Below are 9,908 nucleotides of genomic sequence, written 5' to 3'. Positions count from 1 at the left end.
AAATTAACATATTTTGCCTGAGGAATAATATGAATATAAACACTACTGTATCAAAGGTGTCAAAGATTTGCATTGACAAGTACATAATTTGCCAAAATTCATTAGAAATGCAATTTTATTAAATTATTATAACTTTCCTTTGTCTATCACAGTTGCGCAACCACGATAGAATGAAAATAGATAAATTCCAAATTTAAGCTACAGGTTATTTAAAACTTTCAGATTGTTAAAACTTGCATTTTATTTCAGTTGTTGCAATATCCCACTACTTATCAAATGCAAATATGAAACTAGAAATTCTATCGAACTCAAAAGAAATAGACCACTTTTTTAAATACTTTTATATCAAAGGGAGGTAATTACAACATTTCATAAAGATTAATTCAATACACATTTCCAATAGGGATCTAACGCTACAAAATGGGTCTTTTTTTTCCTTAAATAAATCTTTAAAAGAATATAGGAAAACTGAAAAATGACATAAAATGTTGCTAAAATGTGAAACGTTTAGATATTTTATGCGTTATAATCTTTTAAAATTAGTTTAATAATAATAATAAAAAAAACTTTCGAAACAATACGAGCTATAAGAATGAGTAATATAATTGACGTAGATAAATTTTAAATAAAAAAAATAATTATATAATTTTTCGCTCGACTATTCGAAGAATATGGAGAGCTATACTACTCACCCGGCGTCGGCGTTGGTTAACGTTTTAATGAAATAGTAATATCTTGTATACCATGAAAGATATTTACTTCAAACTTGGAACATTTGTTTATTATAACAGTCTCTATCTGTAGGCAAGAGGACATAACTACATCAAATATTTTGGCTGAATTATGACCCTTCTTGGACTTGGAAATTGGTTCAGATTTCGAACAAGTCCATGTTTTGTAATAACTATTTGACATGTGGCTTTGAAACTTTGAACACTTCTTTATTGTCATGATCTCCGTCTGTAGGCAGCAGTACATAACTCCGTCAACTATTTTGGCTGAATTATGGCCCTTTTTGGATTTGCAATTCAGTTAAAGTTTTTATAACAGTCCATATTTTGCCTTACCTGTTTGTCATATGGCTTTGAAACTTTGACCACTTGTTTACCATCATAGTCTGTAGGCAAGACTACATAACTAGGACACATACTTTAGCTCAGTTTTAGCCCTTTTGACATAGAAATTAGTTAAATTTGAAGTTTTTCAAAAATTATACGAGCTAGTGATACATTAGCATCACTTGATCTTGTTGAAATTTAATTATGTTATTCAAAAGATATTTTTGCTAGGTGTGAGAAAATGTTTTACAAAGAAACATTGGTAATATGAAAGAAATTGTCATAGATTTTGAGCGGACGTTTGAAGTTTTGGTTTAATGTATAAAGTCATTTGTGTAATACACTTCCGCTTTGTCAGTGCTAAGGGGCTGAGAGAGGTGTGTCATATCTTATAACATCTCTTCTTACTGTAGCAAATACATTTTCCTGTCCTCCTTTCTCTGGATAAAAGAAAACATACGGTTAAATTATGTCAGAAAACCAACATCAGTTTCTGTGAGTGGTTAAGATCGCTGACTTCAAATCACTTTCCCGTCACCTCTGCATGTTCAAAACCTCACATATGGGTTTGAATTATTTCAGGTGAGGAAGCCATCCGAACGGCTTAAGGTAGTCATTGGTCCTACCTGGTACCCGCGCGCGACTGAAATATTGCCCCAGGAGTACATTGGATCTTTCTTTGCCATTAACATAAAAGGTGTTATTTGTAAACTATTGAAAATGCCGACATCAGCTCAGGCCTTGAACACGGAATATATAACAAGAGCTGTCTATTGACAGCGCGCTCGATTATTCGAAGAATTGATGGAAGTATGGGTCAAAATATTACCAGAGATTTTCAGACAAAAGAAGAAAAATAGATAAGACGAACAATGTACCTGTATTTGTGGATTTGGATAAGTCTTGTACTATGTGGCAATTTGTGACCATAATGGTTAGCAAGTGTTCAAACTTTCAAAGCCATGTGTCAAAAGTTTAGACAAAATATGGAATGGTATTCGAAACTTCAACGTATTATTTGCACGGAAAATGACTTTTGTTGTATGTAGTAAAGGTATTATAGATACTTTATTTCTATACCTAATCTACTTTCATTGTCGATGATAATAGTGTTGTACTACAGTTTTTAACATGGAAAGATTTTTTCTTTCAGAATTTATAAGTGCTTTTAAAGTGTAAGGAATATTTATAATATATAAGCAAACTTTTCAGCATTGAATCGCTGATTGTAAGAGAAAAACATGTGCAAAATATTAAAACAAATTTATCAGGTATGTAAGCCTTTTATTTCAAAGGTAGTTTGCTGAGATTTTATACTGTCACAACGATTTCAATTGTAAGCGGGAATTTAGGTTACAGGAAATGCATGTTTCATGGTTAACTGGACTACAGTGTATATGATACCAGTGAATAAGCTTTGATTCCTTAATTACATGACAAAGCTGCTTATGATCCGTTGATACTGTAAAAGCGCTTGTCTGTGACGGTTTCGTTTTGTCATGTGGCAATGTAAATGAACTAGAAAACCCTGACACTTTGTTCAGGTAAGTACAATAGATCTATTACAATACTTAGTACAGTACGTCTTCGAGAATTCGACGACAATTTGAATGAAATGTGAAATGCTATATAAACGAGTATCATAACTAAAATGTTCACTGATGTGTTTGGTACATGTCCGCTACATTAATGTGGCAAATAGGTTAATTAACCAAATACGTTGCATTGATATATAGAACCAACTATCTTTACAGTTGTTTCGACAACAAGAAAATAATATTATACTTGACGTCATTTAAGTACACAAAAACACTGGAACTTTATTTAACATATTTCTGTTACACATGACATTTAATTGTGGATGTAGCTGTATAAACATGGTTAGTTTATATATATTCATTGGATGAAGATATTCTAGATTATAAGTCAATATCTAAAAGTAAAGTATTTTAGTGACAGATGTACAATGGGTATCTGTTAATGTGATTACAGATATGCGCATTCTTCCGATGTGACATTTTACCAAATTTATAGATCCAGTTTACTCATCTGTTTTAAATTAACCAATTTCTATATGGTTGGTTTATTAAAATGTTTAGATAAATTTTCAATAGCATTGAACTGCTTTATCAGGGTTGGGGTGGGTGTGGGGGTTGGGGGGGGGGGGGGGCGGGAGAGGATGTTGGGGGGGATAGGTTAGTATGACTAATTCTTTACGTGGTATGCCTAGTTACTTGGCAAACATATACCAAATTATTTCTTAGTCTAAGACAAAATCAATATATCAATATATTAGTGTGCTGTTTGCGATGCCAAAGATATCATTACTCCAGAAATGCCTGAAACCTGTGACCAGCTGCATCTCAATGGTATACAATTTCAAAGTAATATGTGCGTGTACCGTACTGCGGGATTTAACAATTTTCATAGTTATTCACTTAGGTAAATGAAAGGAAGAGGGTGTGTCAGGCAGCCGGTTAGCTCAGTCGGTACAGCACTCGCCCTGTAAGCGAGGGGTCCCGGGTTCAAACCCCGGACTGACTACACATGTTTCTCACCCTGTGATGTGACATTTGGCATCCAACGGGGGGCCGTGGCATGCTTGCTTGGTCAGTCTTACGACGTATACAATGTTTTTTACCTCCGGAACTCGAGGATGAGTTTTGACGAATGTGTTGGGGTGTATGTCACGGTACGAACTTGGTCTCGTTAGGGGAGAGGATGTGTCAAGCAGTTGAAGGGGGGCTTAATTTTGTAAACATGCAAGGTAGAGTTATGAAACTTGTGCACTGCATGCCAGATCATCACATTGAACAAGTGTGTGAAAGTTCAATCCATTCCCATTAGTGGGTAATGAGATACCAGCATACATACAAAAAATTACCCAAACGTAAACAAAAATTGCCAAGTCGAAAAAGGGGCATAATTTTGTAAAAAAAAAAGAATAGCAGTGTGTTTCAGTTTATCACAGTGAATAAGTGAAATTTCAATCCATTCCCACAAGTGGTTACTTACATACGAAAACTTACCCAAATCGGGACGCCGACGCAGAAGCACGGATGAGTTCAATAGCACTACTAATTCTGTGAACAACTGAATATGGATAACTCAATAGGTAATACATTCGATATAGCAGTGATATTCTTGTTATATACCGATTTACGTGTTTGATATTTTGATATCTTGAAAAATTAATGAACGCATGGTACAACATGTAAGATATTGGTCAATCATATGACCAAAAAAATAATTAAGAGCTCTACAAATCTACATAAAACTCTTTAACAAAAATATTGTGCGCAGGTTTCAGGGTAATTGGAATAAAGGAAAAACGGGATTATGCGAAATATTATGAGGAATTTACACATGTAATAAAGTTTAAACCTTTAGTATATTTAAATTATCTAGTTTCTCAACGTAACATTTTAAGCAAAATTATGAATACATGTATGCACATTACTAACTTCCATTATTTTACAAAAGGCCAATATAGCTTTTGTTTGTTAGACATAAACAAAACAAAATTTAAAATGTATAACGTGTTTTAGTTAAATTAGATGTTTAAAGGCACTGACCTCCAGATTTTGGCTAAAAGTGATGTTTCTTTAAAATTGAAGTTTGGTCGTATTATGTACATTGGTACATGAGCTTTTGTTTCTAAACTATCTTAAAAAGCCAAATCAAGAAAAAACAAAAAATGCCGGAGTCGGGAAGCGAACTCGGGCCACCGCAACAGTAACGATTTTCCTGCGTTCTTGAACAATGCACCACAGAGGAATCCGTACTGAACAGTTGTTAAATATAAAGCTATATAATTAAGGCAGTATACCTCTGATATTTTCAATGGAGAAAGAGTAAAATCTACTAATTCTTACATATTTTCATAGCATATAATCTGTCAGTAACTAAGTTTCAAAGCCTTCTAAAGAAATATAGCAATAATTTTCTAATATCTAAATTTTCTCCTTTTTTTCCCGTACGATCTGGAGGTCAGTGCCTTTAAACCTACATAAAAATATAATTTTCTTCGGTTAAACGCAGTGAATTAGAAGAAAATTATTTCCGCTCTTATCGTTCCTAGCGGACCACGGCGAGGCGTTAATTTCGCGCTCTGAGCACGTGTATTCTCACATAGCGTGGTCAGTTCACTCAGCGCTTGGACAGTCGATCGTCAACATGTCAGACGATTTTTTTTTAATTGATATGATTTCATAATGTGTACGTGTCCCGTCTTGTCAGAATGTTACTACAGTTGAAATATGTTATAATAGTAATATAACATGCTATACAAGATTTAGCTTACCAAAAGGTTCCTTCTAGCGCATATGAAATATTCTTTTTAAGGGATCTTTAATAGAATAATTATGAACTATGTGTTTTGCTAGTTTACGTGCATTCTTATCTATTCATTATAAGAATACTTAAAGTTATTTCACACAAACATTTATTTAACTTAAAAAAAAAAACAAACACCTTTTGATGAGCGATCCTACCGGACAATAATAAATACCATATCTCTGTCAAAATTTCGGGAATCAATGTCGACAACTGTGCTAGTGGCACAGATCAGAATTTAGTCGTATGTTTCCCTGTTTTAATTAGCAATATAATGGAAGAAAAGATCTGCCATATCCCAGTAATTTCATTGCATGAACAATCTGACTTAAGTACTTGATCTTCTAAACGAAGATCTGAGAACGACCCATTCACATACGTCTTCTGTATATTTTGGATTTCCAGTATTGCTATTTTTATTTTAACCAATCAGACGACTTGTTCCAATGTCAAAGAGTAAGAAAAATGTGCATTCATTCCAGGGCTCGAACCCGGGACCTCTCACTTATAAAGCAAGTTACCTACCGACTGAGCTAACCGGCCATCTGACACAATACGACATAAGAAATTGTAAATATCAAAAGTCAAGGCTACAGGTAGATTTGCAAAATGTTGTAAGTTAAGCTCTGATTGGCTAGCGAAAGGGTCGTCAGAACGAGGCTATGAATAGGTCGTTCTCAGATTCTATGCGCAGCGTAATAGGAGATGTACTTTGGTCAGATTGATTGCATGAATGGATACAGCTCCAGAACCACTAAACCAGCAGAAAAGGGGCTTTTATATAAGTCGGCACCTACAAACTGATGGATTTGAGAAAAGTGCGTACAAAAAGTTCACAACTTAAAAATTAGAAAACAATTAATCAGAAGGCATGAAATTACAAAGTTCGAAATATTTATAGCTCAGTAAAGTGAAGAAATGCATTATATAGTTCTAGATAAAAACAAGGGAAGTAATTGAAATGTTGTTATCCGTTGATGGTACGTATCGTGCAATAGCATACACAGACAAGTAAAAAATCTCGAATAACTTTATTAGTACAGTATGTTTTGATGGTTATACTTAAAATGTCAAAATAATAAAGTTGGTATGAAATAAAATCGTAAAAAGAACCTCTGGAAGCAGCAAGGAATACAACCGAGAAGAATAATAGCAGACGATATTTTTGGGCGGGAGTCTATTTTTAGATGATGAATATTCATTTAGTTAATCTCGATTCTACAATATGACATGTAAGATTTAGGAGTTAGATAGTTTAAACTAAATTATTGTTGTTTTTTTTTGTAGGTCTGTTTATTACGCAGTTGTATTTCACTAAAGATTGACTTAAAGATGCGTAAAAACACATTGGCAAACAGGCTATTTGTAATGAATATGCATGAGTACAAAATGGCGGCGCCTACTGGAATTCGGATGCTTTTGATGATACCCTTGTATTCATTACCTGCTCAGTCAAGTGTGACATGTTCACCATAAGTGTTCCTTCTGATGAGAAGGAACAATAATAATATTTATATATATATTGATGTATGAAAATATTTTGATACGAGACTGATTATAAGATTATAAATTGATTATATACATATCTTGTGAAAAATGTTAACGTCGACAACCAAGTCGCTTATAACACATTTAACAATTATAATTGATTTAATTTTTCTTAGTTATTATTTTAAGGTTGTAATTATAATATTTTACATTAAATATTGTGATCACGTTGTGTCCGTGTGGGTATGATTTGAGGGGATAGTGGATTTACATTTGTTCATTTAATCCACTTACTGTTCAAAAATATAAATATGTGACTTTATTTTGTAGCGTATCCAAATCATAACACTGGTCCAAAAATTATATCATAATAAATCATTATGAAATAAAAATTAAAAAGAAAATATACCGCTTTCAGAAAAAACAAAACAAACTGTTTTAGGCCCAAAAAGTCGAAAAAATCTTACAGTTTTACAGTTATAAACATCTTTTCAATTTGAGCGAAACATGTATGCAGATTACCTTGTAAAAGTATAACAATAACATTGGTGTCAATTATATATATTATTTTCCGTAAGTATTGACTTGGCACTCATTTATATTCGCCAATATTTCGGGCGTTTTCGTTATTTTACGCTACATCAAGCTGGTCATTTTAGGTATGAAGGTATTAAATGCATCCGCTACTATTTTCTATATAAAATTAACAACTTATAACATATTTTTATCAAGATTTCTAGCCTTTCACTTCCTGCGAGACTACCCTTGTCTTGAAGGTCTGTCTTTAGGCAATCAAAATATACCCAAAAAATATGGGGTTGACCATAATGCAGTGAAACCATGGTCACGTGACTGAGACACGTGATGAAAACGTTAATATTGCGTAGGTAGACATCAGGAAATACCTACTTTCACTTTCATTTTACAAGGCAGCTTCCAATCAACTTTTGAAGCATATAACGTAGCTTAAAACCATCTGCGGACATTCCTTTTTACAATCGAGCATAAATAAAGCTTATATCTGGCATGAAAATGGCCTTTACTAGGCGGGAAAATTGCACTATATATTGATATGGACTACATTCGAGTGGACCACGGAGGCATATCCGGCTAATTGCCCCCTTCATGCCTTTAACATTTGGGGTTGAACTAATTCGGACATAAACCGTTTGGTGTGTAATAAGTAGTATATAAGGCTATGAAACACAGAAAAAAAAGTCCTCAAAAATATCATGGCACATTTTTTAGATATTGCATCTGGAGTCCTGAAAACGTCAAATACGTATTATGGTCGTTACTGTGTACCATATGCTGTGTTGTTCTGCTGCTTGTAGACTATAGCATAAATGTTTACTTTGAATATCAGAAAAAAAGTATTTTAGGATTTATAGCAAGAATCGGTAGGCTACATTTAGTATTTTACCATCATTGTCAAAAAGCGTCGGGTGTCAAAATTCAGAATATAGGTGTCAAAATTCAGAACAAAATAAAAAACAAATACATATATCTAAAACATATATCTAAAACAAGCTCGTCGGCATTGGAGGTAAAAGGGGTTGAAGACTAAACATGTGTATCTCAAAGTTGGAAACAAGAAAAGATTCGTAGAACAAACATGTATTCACAATGTTACAACAAATGGGTGGAATATTTGCTCGAAATTCATTAAATATTTACAACAATTGTTTTTAAAATGCTTCTTTAACTGCTTTATTCTGTAATGCATGCACGTTGATAAAGAAAAGATACTAAACTTTTGTTGAATTAACAAATTTTATATAGATTTGCAATACTTTGTTTAATTAAAATCTAAAGGCAGCTGTCTTTGAATATCCCCAAATTTTCAAAGTTTGGCTTGGATTTCCTTTGCGGACTTTTTTCCTGTCAAGTTTGCATAAGTAACTAAGGATTATGAATCATAAAAAAAACCCCTCAACTTTTTGCTGGATTTATTTTAAGGATCCGACTTTATTTCTGGTAATTTAACCGGCCTATATGTGTATTTTAAAATATACATACTCATAGAATAAAATAACCTACATAGTTTACCGATAGCACGGTTGCGTGCCGGTAAGCTCTCCAACTTCCACGCGCGTTGTCATGGGTTTGAATTCAGTTCAGAACATTTTTATCAACTTAATTCAATGTAATTAACGCTTAGCCTTACCTTATGAGAAAAAGAATTCAACCAACACCAAATCATAGAAAGAAAGAGTTGTTTCACATGAAAATTTAACAGCATGTAAAATATGTATATTACTCCGCAAAACAGTCAGTATAGAGAAGCTACGCTATACGGCGTTTCGTATTTTATTTGATTTAAACATATTTTATTCCTCCTTTTTTATGACAACATATACAATGTACATATACAAAACATTCTAAGAAAGGTAAAAGGGTTGGACCACAAGTTCATAGAACATTAGCAGTTCGGTCCATCCCCGAAGGTATATTTAAAGGAAAATTAATTTTATTGATTGCATTGTATTCTTATGAAAAAATGACAAAATGTAATTGGAAGAGTATGAAGCTAAGCGAAATGAATAACAACAATGTTGGAGAATAAGTAGAAATGACCTAACTGTAGAAATTAAGAGAAAGCGAGATAGATGGAAAGATAGGAAGAGGGAGAGTCCGAAGTATTGTGTCATAACTAGGGGAGGTACAATTGCGTTTAGCTTATAATTTGGCAGCAATCAGATGTCTTAATGAAAAAGATTTTTTTTATATGTTTGATATATTTTTATACTTCTAAAAATATTAGTGAATTTTCTTCTTCAGTATAATTTTCATCACCTAACAAACGAGTACGCGTATTCAGTGGATGAAAAATACGTGTGGCGTTAAAAAGCTGTATTCTTTGTAAAGCATAATATTTACATTTAAAGAGAAAATGTTCAGCATCTTCAATATCAAGACCACAGTCACATGCAGCATTGTCTCTTAAATGATTTCTATATAGATCAGCATTTAAATTACTGCATTTATTACGCATTTGAGCATGGAAAACCGAGAACAGCCTTTCGC

Source organism: Mercenaria mercenaria, chromosome 3 (assembly GCF_021730395.1).
Source record: "Mercenaria mercenaria strain notata chromosome 3, MADL_Memer_1, whole genome shotgun sequence".
Taxonomy (NCBI): Eukaryota; Metazoa; Mollusca; class Bivalvia; order Venerida; family Veneridae; genus Mercenaria; species Mercenaria mercenaria.
This window is presented reverse-complemented; position numbering follows the sequence as displayed.